Raw genomic sequence first — 15,046 nt, forward strand, 5'->3', positions numbered from 1 at the left:
GATTATTATGCAAATGTATCTTATGATGAATTCCACTCATTCTAGGAAATGACATTTAAATACTTCATGCAAAGGAGAAGAAGGATGTTTTACCCCAAAGTAGCTGATGTAGTGGGGGGTAATACACTTCCTCGAGACATGAGAGTCCTTGGTTAAAGTTGTCTCTACATGACTCAGTGCACAGATGAGAGTTAGGCTTTTTCTCAGTAATATCCAAGTCAACCATGCCAAGTGGATCATCATCAAGATCCTGAGAATTGGAATACATATTATCTTGTAGAAGGGTGAGGGCACTGTCTTGGAAGGCAGGAAGACTGAGGTGTGCCTGAGGTAAGGTATCTCATGGCATTTATTTGGTAAGACAACAAGGCTCTCAAGTAGTTCTGTGAACTTAGCTTTTTTTCTTCTTTGCTTCCATTAAAATGCACAAACCCAAACCATTTGAAAATGTCAAAACAGTTAATTTTGACATTTTCAGAATGAAGCATTTCAACTTTGTGTTGAAACATTTTTGTCAGCTTTGTTTCTACTCAGATTATTTGTCAAATAGTTCCAGCCACTCTGAAACTTCTTTGTTCAGAATCAAATGTTACCCTGATTTTTCTTGTCTTTCATTTATGTTTTCGTATAGCTTAGCCACAGACCTACCTACACTTGGTTAATTTTTTGTTCTATTTTACTTCAAATGGTAATTTTAAGTACAAGGCTTGCTGTAATTTGAAAGGCAATCAACTGTTTAGTCAACACTAACCCTATGAATGTTTAGGGGACCCTATAGTGTTTAGAAGGAAAGACGATGTGTAACATTTTGCTAATTGGATAAGACAGCTTTTATTACTAAGCAGTGTCTTTCCATTTCCCATTATATTCAATATATTTACATACACCTAATGCTTCAATTTGCAGGCTATAAACAGCCAAGTCACTGTAATGCAATTAATGATTGCTGGTGTATTTGCATAGCAATTATCTAACAACTAATATTTTTCAGGAAACAGCTAATTTGGCCTCACAAGACATATTTTGTACACCTCGGCTCTTCAGTCTGGAGAAAAGAAGGATTCAAGGAGACCTTATAGTTGCCTTCCAGTATCTGAAGGGGGCCTACTGGAAGGCTAGGGAGGGAATATTTACAAGGTCTTGTAATGACAGGATGAAAGGTAATAGGTTTAAACTAGAAGAGGGGAGATTTAGACTAGATCTTAGGAGGAAGTTCTTTACAGTGAGGGTGGTGAGACACCGGAACGGGTTGCCCAGGGAGGTTGTGGGTGCTTCCTCCCTGGAGGTGTTTAAGGCCAGGTTGGATGAGGCCTTAAGCAGCCTGCTGTAGTGGGAGTGTCCTTGTCTACGGTGAGGGATTGGAGCTGGATGATCATAGAATCAACCAGGTTGGAAGAGACCTCCAAGATCATCCAGTCCAACCTATCACCCAGCCCTATCCAGTCAACTAGACCATGGCACCAAGTGCCTCATCTAGTCTTTTCTTGAACACCTCCAGGGATGGCGACTCCACCACCTCCCTGGGCAGCCCATTCCAATGGCAAATCACTCTCTCTGTGAAGAACTTCCTCCTAACATCCAGCCTATACCTCCCCTGGCACAACTTGAGACTGTGTCCCCTTGTTCTATTGCTGGTTGTCTGGGAGAAGAGACCAACCCCCACCTGGATACAACCACTTCTAGTCTAGACCATTCTAATTTTTTGTCATCCATCCAAACCTCACATCAAGCTTCACAGGGATAGAGAAAATCTGTTTAGTCACATTTACCTTATTAGCAATCACACATTTTATCAACTTTTTAATGTTCAACCAAATCTGACAACCTAATATTCCAAGATTATTTTGCAAATACAAGTTGCACCTGGAAGTCATTGAAGAATACATGAGAAAGACTCAGATCCATCTTATAGCCAACAGACTCATGCATGACTGCAAATGGCAAGGAAGACATTTGTGTGACTGAAGTGCACTTCTCAATGTCATGTGATTACTGAGGAACTTCAGTGAGGCACACCTCAGTTTTCTGTGGGATCAGCATCCTATATTGCCAGTGCTATTTTTTCTAGAAGTGTATGCTACTATGATTCCCTACAATTACTACTCAGAAGGCACACTCTGTTGATAAAATGTGATTTGCTATCAAAGTTTCAAAAGCCTGATAGAGACTCCTAAAACTTCTATCTTCAAAGAACAAAGATTATGAAGCAAGAAAACAAGCTATGTTTCAAAATATCTGTGACAAGAACCCCATTTCTTGTTTTAAGCTTTTCTTGCCATCATTCACTAATTTATTTGCTCACTCAAATCCTCAGGAGATCCTCACTCAAATACTCACAAAGTCACTGCACAGAGCATTATTTTTAATTTCGCATGTATTGTTCAAAGCCCTGTGCTCAGGGCTACAAGGATATGTCTAGTCTCAGAGTTAAACACAGTGCAGTCCCTTACATCCACTGGTAACTTGGTAATATGAGCAAAAGAGATTGCACGGCCGGTGCCAAAGCTTTGAACAAAATTACTTCCTTTAACACACCGCCACCTTAATTATGTGCTGGGGAACATAAAGCAGGTCAGACAATTTGTACCAGGACATCATAATTCCATCAGTATAATGCTGACAGTGCTAAAGATTTATGAATGGAATGTCGTAATTATTTTTTGGTAAACATATCAAGTTTCACCAATGGCAGCGGGAGGAGGGCTGGAAGTACTAATTAGCTTTTTGTTGTTGTTGTAGTATCATGTAAGATGTAGGGAGCAGAGAGTGGAGGGGAAGAATCTGCTACAAAAAACAAGCACACACACACACACACAATTTATGTATGACCTGTAATTCAAGCAGATGTTCTTATATAAAGGCTGCGCGGACTGAGCCCTTTCTGCCCATAATTCTATTTGCTAACTACCATCTGTCTGCACAAACCTTCTAGGGCATGACAGACTTTTGCTAAACTATATTTCTTTAAAAACAAAAAGTAATAGAAGAAAAAGAATCTTTGACACTTCTGCTGGTAAGTACCAGGGTAGCTTGTCTGAGGCTTTTTAACCTTTAACCAGCTGGATGATTCAAGAAGTTCCACTGGCATTACTACAACTGCATCAAAAAAAGCTATGACTCTAGCAGACTTTACTCTGTATATTCAGTCAAAACATTACTTGGCCATAGTAGACATGTATACAGTGGTAGTACAAAAAGAAATTGTACTCATACTAAACTTGAAAAATCTGCACTAAAATAATATCCAGAGCCACCCTGCTTGGTGTCCATGCTCAAATATTTGCAAGATAAATAGACATCTCAATCAGAAGAATGATGTAAAACCAGTTAAAAGGTCAATATCTCCATACTTCAACATGGCAATATTACAAGCCAGTAGCAATAGTACAAGGTGGGGGCAGAACATTCCAAAACTACTATTCTTAACTGCACTGAAAATAAAAGGATTACATTAAAAAATAAAAGGACTGCATTCCAAATAAAATGTCTGGTTACAATGGCACAGAATTCTAAAGCTTTCAATGAAAAATCCATTTGTGTATCTAAAGAAAAAACATTTCTTCAGTCATCAGTGCAATTCCACCTTGATGTCATGGTAGTAAATCAACATTCTCACTAAGCAAGCAATGCACAGTTATGCCTTTAGGTAAAACCTTTTTCTGTGGTCACTTGTAGTCAGATACTTCCCTTTCTATTAAGGAACAACAAATATAAAGAAAATTCTTGTAACAAGAAACAACTGTTCAAGACCTCAGACTTATTCTTCCTCCCTCTTGAAAATAAAAAAACCCCAACAAGATAATTTTTCTATACTGTGTCATCACTTTTCTACCACATTCCGTTCTTATGAGTAAAGAAATAGAAACAACTATAAAAAATTCTTCTTGCACCCTGTTGTAGTCCTTGTAACAGTCTCTAACATCATGCTAAAACTTGCTCTGTATGAAGAGACTCACAAAGGAAAGGGAACAGGATTCAGTTCCCAAAGTGGAGCTGGAACTGAATTTTCACAGAACTATGTATCATTGTATCATGTTGCCAACTACTTCAACAGATTCTAAGATTGAATAAAAAATATTAATCAAAATTCAACTCTGATATAGCTAGTGTAAGTTGTGGTACTGTTTGATTTCATTAAAAAAAGCTAAATGCTACCCCTTAACCATCTGCAAATACTTTAAATAGTTTTAAATACAAATTTTCAGTGGCATCTTTACCCACATCTACAGATAATTGAGTGACACAGTTTAGTTGAGAAATATTTTTTTCACAGCCTCACTATTTCATTAAAGCTTCCTGGATATGTTATATAAACACCACAGATTCTTAGTAGTATGCACCTCAGTGCATCTCAACATTTCTCAGATTATCTTTGGAATAAAAGAAGTTGAAATACAGCTTGCAAGTCAAGGAAATGATCCTATAAATGGGACACAGCTACTGTACAGTGACCAGAGAGATCTCTGATCTCAAAATAAAGATTAGTCTTAAATCTTTACCCAGAGATTGGATTTCAATTATCCTCATATTACATCACTTCCAAAGAAATGTGGATATCATCCAGATATCTTGGGATCACTTACTGTCTTTGAAAAGGCTATGATATTGATCACAGACACTTCCATCTTCTCGTGCTTCAAATATGTCAAAGAAATGAAACTTACTTTTTTTTTATGCCAGCCAGCTGCCACACCTGTCCTTGTGCTCACTCTTCACATTTCATTGATGATTTGAAGCTTTGTATAACAGCTCACAGGCACAATCTCATTGTAGTCTTCCTATTTATGCTTTCATCTTCAAGGCACTGAGTACAAAATGGAGAAGAGTACTGAATTTTATGCTTCAGTAATATCAGTATGAGTACTGCACATAAAGAACAGCTTTTGTCACATCACACTTGAAATGCATTGGAAATTTTGCCTATAAAGGATGAAAAACCTCTCAATTATTCTAGAGACAAACAGACAAAGCATGTGAATAAGATATTATTTCTTTTTTTTTTTTAAGAGCATATCTGAAATAAATGATCCTCTAAAGCTCTGTTTAGTCAGTGAAAGTAGTACAATGAGAATGTGACAGTAGACATTTTTGAGAAATACTCAGAGATCACCACTGGCTGTTAGATCTCCTTCAATAACAATGATCAGCTGAACCTGGTGTGAAAGGAGAATGCTGGATTTCTTCAGAATGTCAAAGCAGAAAAACAGAAGAGTGATTGAAATAGTAAATGATGTAGACTGAATCGTTATTTATATTTTTGTTTCTAATCTTTATATACGCTCTTGCATCAGATATTAGAAGGATTTTCTAGTGTAAAAGATACAGCTAAAATGATGTTAAGGTGAAACTACTAGCCCATTCAATATCTGCATTAGGTGGAAATAGGTTCCTTATTCACTTGCAATCTGAATTCTTCACTCAATTCAGTGTGCCTAGACAATGCATTAGAGAATCTTCTATGGCATTTTCATAGCATTAAACCAACAATTTAATATTTATTTGTGAGTACTTGCTTTAAAAACACATTTCCACTGAAAGAAAATGAGTGGGGCAAACAGTTCTTCCTTGCTATACCACAGAATAATACAGTCTTTGTACTACTTCTAAACAGTTCATTGATAAAGAGCACATCATAAGTGATTAGAACATTGGATAAAAATAATAACTGGCCTCTTGGAAGAAAGAAAGGATGGTGACACTCCAACACTACTGGCAGAAACAAGAAACTCAGGAGCGTAAGAGGAAGCAACAGCAAAATGAAACTTTTCTTCTGTACAGCTTTAAAGATTATTATTTGTCTGGATCAAGGACTTGTGCCACCAGTGGTCTTGATAAGAAACATATGGATGCATTTTACAATGGTGTGAGGATGGTATTATTAGATCAGTCAACAACATCCCCTGCAGGCAGCGGGCATATTGTAAGCACAATGGTATTAATTCTACTTCATTTGCTACAGATTACTTTTTTCCTTAGCAGCACAATCTTTGTAACAAAACAGAGGTTAGAAAGATTCCAGTGCACTGAAGTTTCACTGTAAGACATTTGGATGCATATACCTAAATCACTCTGTTACATAATTCTACATGACTGGCTGCAAAGGCTCAGTTTTGCATCTTGGTGTTGTAACCCCTCATCATGCAGAATGCCAGCTGCCACAGTTTTGTGGATATTTGAGCAATAGAAAGATCACACATGAATGGAAGGGTGAATGAGAAGAATCCACTCACATATATGGAGTACTCTGAAGAGTTGGTTTAACAACAAAATACAGTTTCATTCTAACAATTACCTAAGTGGAAAACAGGTATTTCACCCATTTGTAGTTGTTAGACAAAGAGATTCTGAGCTGTTGTCAAATTTTAGCTTTCTCAGCTATGGCTTTTTCTTAACCTAAAGGATTTTTGCACTCAAAAAATCTATAATACCTGCTGTGTACAGAGTTTGCAAAGATTTCTAATGAAAGCGAACCTTAAAACCCCTCTTTCTTTTTTAGATAAACATATTTGATCCCTCCAGTCATTATCATTTTAACTTGCAAAGTGACATTATGCCAAAAAGAAGGAATTCATAAATTAGTTCCAATTTAGAAAGTTTTCTTGTCATTGTATAAATGACAGATCTTTAAAAAGACGACTTAAAATGAAATGCAATAAAAAAAATTCACTTTTGTGACAGGTTTTTCTTTTCTTGTTCTTCAAAGAAAAAAAAAACAACCCAAAAACCCCATCTGCAAGAATAAAACAATGTACTATCAAAAAGAAATGAGCAGTACAAAAATTACAAATGTGCATGGACAGCAAACTCATTTAAATTCTCAGATTGGTTTAGGAAAGCTAAGTTTAGTTGGGACAGTAATTAAAATATAAGAAGAAAATTCCTTTGCAAGGTTAAGTTCATCAGCAGAAATTAATGAAGCAGGATCCACATTAAGCTTATTTTGGCCAAGAGAATGAAAGATGTGATTCTGCCCCTCTACTCTCCTCTTGTGAGACCTCATCTGGTTTACTGTGACATGGACCTGAAGCAGAGGACCAAAGGAGGTCCACATAGATTATAGAATTATACAATCAACCAGGTTGGAAGAGACCTCCAAGATCATCCAGTCAAACCTAGCACCCAGCCCTATCCAATCAACGAGACCATGGCACCAAGTGCCCCATCCAGTCTTTTCTTGAGCACCTCCAGGGACAGCAACTCCACCACCTCCCTGGGCAGCCCATTCCAATGGCAAATCACTCCCTCTGGGAAGAACTTCCTCCTAACATCCAGTCTATATTCAGATGTCCTCCAGAAGGAGCCACTCCATCATTTTTCCAGTTACGGATAATCAGAAGGCTGAAGCACCTCTGCTGTAAAGATAGGCTGAGGGAGTTTGGGTTCAATTTGGAGAAGATAAGACATCTTATAGAAGCCTTTCAGTATCTGAAGGAGGCCTCCAAGAAAGCTGAAGAGAGGCTGTTTACAAGGGCATATAGCAATAACACAAACAACAATGGTTTTAAAGTAGTGAAGTATAGATTGGACATTAGCAAGAATTTCTCTACTATGAGCATGATGCAACACTTGGCACAGGTTCCCCAGGTAGGTGGTGGAGGCCCCTTCTATGGAGAAATTCGAGGTCAGCCTTGCTGGGGCTCTGAGCAATCTGATCTAGTTATTGCAGGGGGGCTGGACTAGATAACCTCTAAAAGTGCCTTTCAACCTAGTCTCTTAGAATTTTGGAATCATTGGTGACTACAGCTAGTGACATTTTGAAGGCAGTTCTACCCTGCTGAATTCAACTTGAAAACTGCTAATCACTCTACTGAGCCAATGTATCACCCATGCATTTTGTTTCTTTTCTCTTTAAGGACTGATGCAGAGTTGAGTTTGGCTGTCAAATACTTGTAATCTCTGGCAGTATATGAATTCCTTAAGCCAAGTGCATCTCTGTAATGGAAAAGATGAGTGGAGAAGTATGAAAAAAGATTGTTACCACAAGTGATGCCCAGGAGACAGAGCGGAAGCTAATGGAAGACTTCCATCAGTGAAGGGGATGCATAAAATTCAGGATTGTGTGTGAAGATTTTTCACACTTGGAAAGCATTATTAGTTTTGAAATATTCAAATGAGGCACCACTCCAGGCAGTGACTACAAACAGCTCCTGGGGCTTCTGAGACCAAAGTAGCCCTTCAGTGGATTCATTACTTCAGTTTGATCCCAGCTGAAAGCATTATCAGGAGTCTCTCATCACTGTTCTGGGCTCATGGGTGGCAAACTCATCAAAATATTCACCAACATATTGAAACTGAGGAACTTAACCACACTGCCATCAACCTACAAGACTCAACTTCCTGACATCATCTTGTCTCCTGCAAACTATTCAGAGTTACATACAACTGTTTAACTCCAAGATCTACCTGGCATGATAGCATTTACTTTGATGATTAATGAGAACATGTTTGGTTTCCTAATATGGAAACTTTTCTACCCAGGTTTTAATTTCTATGTGTCTTTCTTGAAAGTTTAATAACTGCCAAATCCACAATTAAAATTATGCTAATTAAGGCTCTGTTCAACACCTCAGATTTTTATTATTAATTTCTCAGTGTGCTTTCACTACTATATTTTATAAAGTTCCAAACCATTTAACAAGTTTTCACACAAGAAATTTTAGATTCAGGTTTTAAGTGTAGGAATTTTAGAAGGGAGTTACTTATTCTTTCTCAAAATTTGACAGTATTGCTTTATGATTTCTGCATCATCACACAATGTGAAAGGCAAACTAATTTTGGAGGTATTTTCATCTCTTGAAACTCTGTAGAAGCTTCAGTTGAAAAGCAATTCTCTAGGCAGCTCAATGATAGCAATCTGCAGCTTAAAAAACATGCATATGTGACAAGCCAGTAGATACCAAAATGTGGTATTTATGGGAAACATGTTTGTAAGAAGGTACCGCTACCATCAGGCAAGAGAACGTTGTTTGATGTGCAGATCTACTGCCATTGTATTAGACATTTAAAGATAACTCATCTGTAAAAATACCAATTGCAGGACACAGTTTCCAAGCTTTCTTTTTGAGTGCCTCTTTATTAGTGTGATGAAATGTATCTGTTGGTATGAAAGAAGAGAAACCTTAACACTTGGATTTTCTACATCTAGTCTAAAACTATTTCAGGGCAGTCTCAAACGAATTGTTACCTACTTCTAAGTGATAGTTTTTGGTTACAAGAAGGTTCCCTAGCTAATTTGACCAAATGAAGAGCATCATACAGTGGAATTACAGCCACTGATGGACACTGTTTACATAGATATACATAGGTGTGTGATTATACGTGTGTATGTATGTATACACAAACTTGTATGCAGAATGTATTTCTGAGGAAAAAAAATTACAACTGAAGACTTAGAGTTGAAAATGCATTCTGCAATACTACTTTAAGAGCTGCTGTGGCAAAAATACTGATGAAATACTGCTATACAGTGAGCAAAAAAGGGAAAGCGGAACAGAAAGAAAGTACTATTTAAAAGTTAAAAATTTGTGTCCAGCTCATCTGTAGTCACATCTAAGGAGGTTTGTATGAAAGGACACCATGTACTGTGATCATAAGAAATCTTTCATTCACAGAGGGATCCTGAAAACTGCTTTCTAGATATCCAACTCAGAGAATATACAGTGTTTGAATTGCACTGTAAGGAACATTTTAGCAGTGAGTTTCAGGTCTGAGTGGAGTGTCTCTGAGGATGCACACAGCTGTGTTAAAATGAAGAACAAGGAGATAGCCAAGAACAAGCTAGGATCTGGTAGGAAACAAATACCAACTTTTAAAAAAGACTAAATAAAACCTTCAAAATTTGCCTTACTGTATGTGAGATGGTACACATCTAAGCAAATGTGTTAAGGTAGTAAGACACAATCTCCTAATATCTTTTGAAATATTCTAGAAGAAGCAGCTTGATAACCTAGAACTAACTCATTTTCATAAAAGACCAATTTAGATTCCAAATACAAATGGGTCACAAAGAGAAAAAAAAAAATCTTCTACTCCTTTAACTAGAAAAGCAAGGTAAATGGAAAACTTGAATTGAAAAAACTGAAAAATCGAACTCCTGCCTTTACAGAAGGAAATTTCCCTCAAGTACTTTGCAGTACATATTTCACCTTTGGTATGAAGTGTACAAGGGAAGACCATTAGAACTGGACAGGAATACAATGACACTACTGGTCTTGCTTGTAGTAATAGTTTAAATTTTTGCAGATTAACAGCTGCCAGAATATAAAGAATTAATATTTTATAACTTCATCTTCATTCTTCATTCTTCCAAAAGCAATTAATTCAGAAAATTTCTGCCTCCTTGAGCAATCAACCTATTTCAGTGTCTGCAACTACAGAAAATTCAACACAGTTGGAATGATCTGTTATACCCTCATATAAAATTTTCTGGTTTTCATTCTTTCCTTGTGTAGTAGACCTTCTTTTATTACATTAACGGCTACATTTAAGGTGGAAAGTGAAATGATTTTTAGAATAATGTTTCAGTGCCTGTTTCACAATGTTTTTTATTGAGCTGTAAAGCACTTGCATGCACAGAGAAAAGAGGGTGCATTTTAGAAATAGAACTATTAAGTAACGTTATCTTGCTATGCATTGTTCCCTCTGGGATAGATGAGCCATTTGAAAAGCATAACTGAAATTAAAATATGATAAATTTTGATCTTCATCTTACCTGCACTTTCAGCATTGCGTGCTGATCAAGAAACTATTAAAAGCATGAATGTTTATGTTTAAAACTTTTTGAGTGATCATGTGTTGTACCATGATTTTGTGTTTTCCTGAGAGTTAAATTAGGACACATTTCTGAAATATAGGCCCATATCCACTTTGTAGGTCACTGGATCCTATGAGTGATTTGCACACAGGAGATTACCAGTACTTTCTGAAGTACATTGGTTCTCCTATCACAGATATGAATATTGCTTAATATAGAAAACTAATATTAAAACCCAAGTACATAGTAGGGAAACACAATTCCTGCTTCACAAATATCCATCTGAGACATGAAGAAATTAAGTGATTTTTCCAATATCAAACAGGAAACCTATATCAAAATGGAGAAAATCTAGGCCTTCTAAATCTTGGCTGATTTCCTGAACAAACAAACTATTCTTCTGTTCTGGCATGAATAAACCCCTGGTTGCAAATTGGGATGGTGAAAGCATCAGTTCTTCATGGTATGAAAAACAAAAAAAGAGAAGAACCATTCTACACAGTATAATATAACCTGTACACTGTCTTTCTTCTCCAAAATGATATCTCTAAAAGTTAAATAATACAGTAATATTAAAAAAAGGGAAAAAAAAGGGGGGTAAATTTAAATTAACTCTCTTAGACAAAAAGGTATATCAACTGAGGCATGAAAATGAATGTAGATAATAATTATAACTTATGTAATACTTTTAATCTTCAAAATGTTGTATAAATATTACCTTTTAAATCCTCACAATACCTGATAAGATGGGCAAATATTAAGCAAAACATAATAAGTTATACCCCTACATTATTTAAACCAATTTTAAGTCTAGAATATCAAGACAAAAAAAGGTTGGGAGGCTAAAAGAGTTTGTTTAAAGTATGTGAGCTGGCCATATTCCACAGAAAAAAACATACTGCCATCTAAGACGACTGTAATTCTCACAGGCACAAATGAGCTAGTTTTAATAATCTACTATGGACTCAGCAGAAGTACAGCAACAAGGGTTCAACATGACTGCAAAGACTGTTCCAGACCCCAGGCAAATGTTATAAGGTAGTTGGCCTGGATTGCATTCAGTACTACACAGTCACTAGAAGGATACTTGCTGATCTGATTACCTTGTACAAGGGACTGTTGCATGTCTAGAATGTAGCACGGGCAGATCCAAACCTGGGGCTGTAACAGCAGAGCTGGCTCCGAAGTTTTCTCCCACAGCACAGAGGCAACAAAGCAGGCACACAGAGCAAGGTTACTTCACACACTGTGGAGCTGCTTTGGAGATGGAGCTTTTACACCTGCAGAGCCTGCCAAAATAATGTAAAAGGGCAAAAGAGAAGGTGGTAAGCCTAATCAAAGACAACGTTTTGAGCTGAATAAAACACTTAACTGCATGGAAAATTCCATTAGGTTGATTAGATACTTGCCTTAGGGCCCTCTGAAAACAACTGTTGAAAAAAAAAAAGATAGCTATTGCAATGCAGCTTAAAAATATTGGAAAACCAGGAAATGGAGCTTATTAGAGCTCAAATTAGATCCAAGATTTATGTGAAGAACATTTGGCCTCTTTAAAAGGCCTGCTTAATCCCTAGATGGTTTTTATTGTTTCTATTATTATTATTTGTTTATACAGTGCCACAGGTATACATGGGACTTTACAGACAAATAAAAACAAACATGGGTCCTCCCCTAGAGAGTTTACTATACCTGATCCGGCAAAGAGTTAACTACAGGAGTAACTTCATTTGCAGGACTAACCTCCCTTGTAACCAGTGAGACTTAAAAAGAAAATCAGCTTATTGAGATGATTATCTCAATAATCTTTGGTCTCAGACCTTCAGTCTTAAGGCACAGGTGTAGAACTCAGTTCACAGAAATAACTACTTGAGTTTCAGTAATTTCTGTTGAGCAAATCCTGCACTGGTATGTTGTTCCAGGTTGTGTATGATAAAGATAAGACAAAGCAACAAAGAGGTGAAGCTAAACTGGCTTTGCACTGCCAGCTGACTTCAGTGAAAAGTCTTTTACCAGACTATCTTCGCAACCAGAGCAGCAAAATCAATTGGTGTTTGAGAAACAACTCCATGACATGGTTCACTCAAAACAGGGAAGGTACTTTATGTTTATGTTCCTTACTGTACTCCAGTGTTAGTGAGCTGTTTCTTCAAGGACAGCTGCCCAAATCTCTATTTGCACTCTACAAGTACTAAATCTGAACATTATTACAGCACATGTATTATATACTTCAGGTATAATTTTGAACTAAGGTACAGAACTACTCTTATTTAATTTTGCAAAATAGGCACTTTTGGTTCTCATTGAAAACCCAATACACTGTTGGGTTTTGTCTTGAAGATGAGTGGATCCTAGTCTCCCTCTTACTGTCCTAATGCACTTATTTCTGTGAATGGAAAATTGGAACTACCTCAAGCTACTTCTCTTTTGGAGGGTAGTAATGACTACTCCAAATGTGCAACCCTATTTGCCTGCATATAAACTTTTAATAATGTTCATTAAATTTTATTGGAATTGTACGTGCAGCCAGATCAGGCTCACAAATTAAAACCTCAATCCTGCAAACACTTAGGGAGCTTTATACACGTACACCAAAAAAGAGAAAATTCTATACTCACACACAATCTGAATCTGTAACTTAAATACAATGTTGGGATGTTTGAGGGGGTTTTGTTTTTATTTTTTTTTAAATGCTTTTATACTGAAGTTAAAAACAGGTAGTCAAGGAAGAAGTTATGTCACTAGTGCACAGAGAAGGCAAACAGCTTCTCAAATCTTTTGAAATGGTACCTTTATAAAAATTACCATTATGCAGAAAAAGTTCTTATGCAACAGACTTGGAAAAGTCAATGAACAAATGTGTGCACATAATATACAAATGTTCTGGTCAGAAGAGAGATTAAAATTTGTAGTTTTGCAATAAACTTTATGAGCAAATGGGTCAAACCAACAGAGTCTGATATAAGTGCCCAGTGAAGCTAGTAAGAATTTCCCCATTGATAGGCTTTGAATCAGATGCAGAGTGACCAACAGGACTGCCAGGTAAAGAAACAGCCATAAAAGCCAGAAAGAACACAGACATGAGTGTCAAAGTCAAGGTCGAACTCCACCTCCAAGACAAATATGTGTGAAAGAGTTATACCTCTTTCAGGACCAAGTACAGTACTTATGATTATTTATTCATCTTGAAACAAAAGGTAAATTAATCCATTTACTTTTAAAGCATGTTTTTATTATATCAAGTAATTTTCTTTGAAAAAGAAAAATGTTTCCTAAAACCATGAGCAGTAAAACTAGATTTCTGTTTGTTTCTATCTCAGATGAGACTACGTATCATGATTAATGCATAATCTGATTCCAAATGATCTTTTGTTTACAATTTGGATTGTGCATTTTCCTATGTAAGCAGGGTTGAATGTAGCCAGGCATGAACAAAATATGCTATATTATCTTTTACTACATTTCTTCCAAAAATGCAATACATCTTATTTAACTCCCCAATGACATTCTAAATAGCCTGAGGAAAACAGAAATAAACACACAAGGAAACAAGGACAAACAAATAGGAAAAGATATAAGGTACAGATTTGCATATAGGTACATTATGCAAGCATAATATAAGCAAAGGGAAACATAATCTGACTTCAAGTTTTTGAATAAGCATGAAAGCTTTACTTGATCTTTGTCTAGTTTGGATGATAAATTAGAGTACTGAAATACGGCCGCAGCTTATTCTCCTACAACAGCTAGATAACAAAACCTCAGATCTTCTATTTTGGTTCTTGAGGTAGGAAGCCCCCATCACAATTAGTACACTTTTCTAAATGCTAGCACCCTCCAGTGTGCACACCCAGTAACATACACCCCATCCCCTGCTCTTCGGTGAGATGGAGGATTAGGTGTGAAGGAGCAGAGGTTTTCATAAAACCCCAGGTCTGTGGGATTCCAAATTATAGTGTTCAAAGAATGATGGAATTACATAAAGATCTGATAATTCTCATAGTCAGAATAATTTGGATGAGAAATTACTGAGAGAGCCTTACCTTCAGATCCACCCTTTCTAACCCCACCAGGTTTCCTATGTTTCCTATATTCACTCTGATTTCTTCCACCTGCTATTTTTCTTACATAATTTCATCTAGGTTTACACGAGTGATGGTCTCATACAACCTTGAATCAATACAACCTACCTGATTCTTCTTGTCCTGAGTTCGTTGTGCTATTTTATCATGGCGAGTCACAGAACTTGAAGCCTTTGTTGTGTTTAGGCAGGCATCTGCTCTGAATTCCTTGCAG

General features: G+C 36.7%; 1 long non-coding RNA gene across 1 annotated transcript; it reads right to left on the bottom strand.

The window, feature by feature from the left end:
* Positions 1 to 4,581: 4,581 nt before the first annotated feature.
* LOC135184224 (uncharacterized) lies at positions 4,582 to 15,046 on the bottom strand. The gene is made up of 3 exons (XR_010305919.1): positions 14,941 to 15,046; positions 11,857 to 12,042; positions 4,582 to 4,804 (listed from the first exon to the last, which is right to left on the bottom strand). It is a non-coding gene; the product is annotated as an uncharacterized LOC135184224 (long non-coding RNA).

The sequence above is a fragment of the Pogoniulus pusillus genome, chromosome 20 (genome assembly GCF_015220805.1).
Source record: "Pogoniulus pusillus isolate bPogPus1 chromosome 20, bPogPus1.pri, whole genome shotgun sequence".
Lineage (NCBI taxonomy): Eukaryota > Metazoa > Chordata > Aves > Piciformes > Lybiidae > Pogoniulus > Pogoniulus pusillus.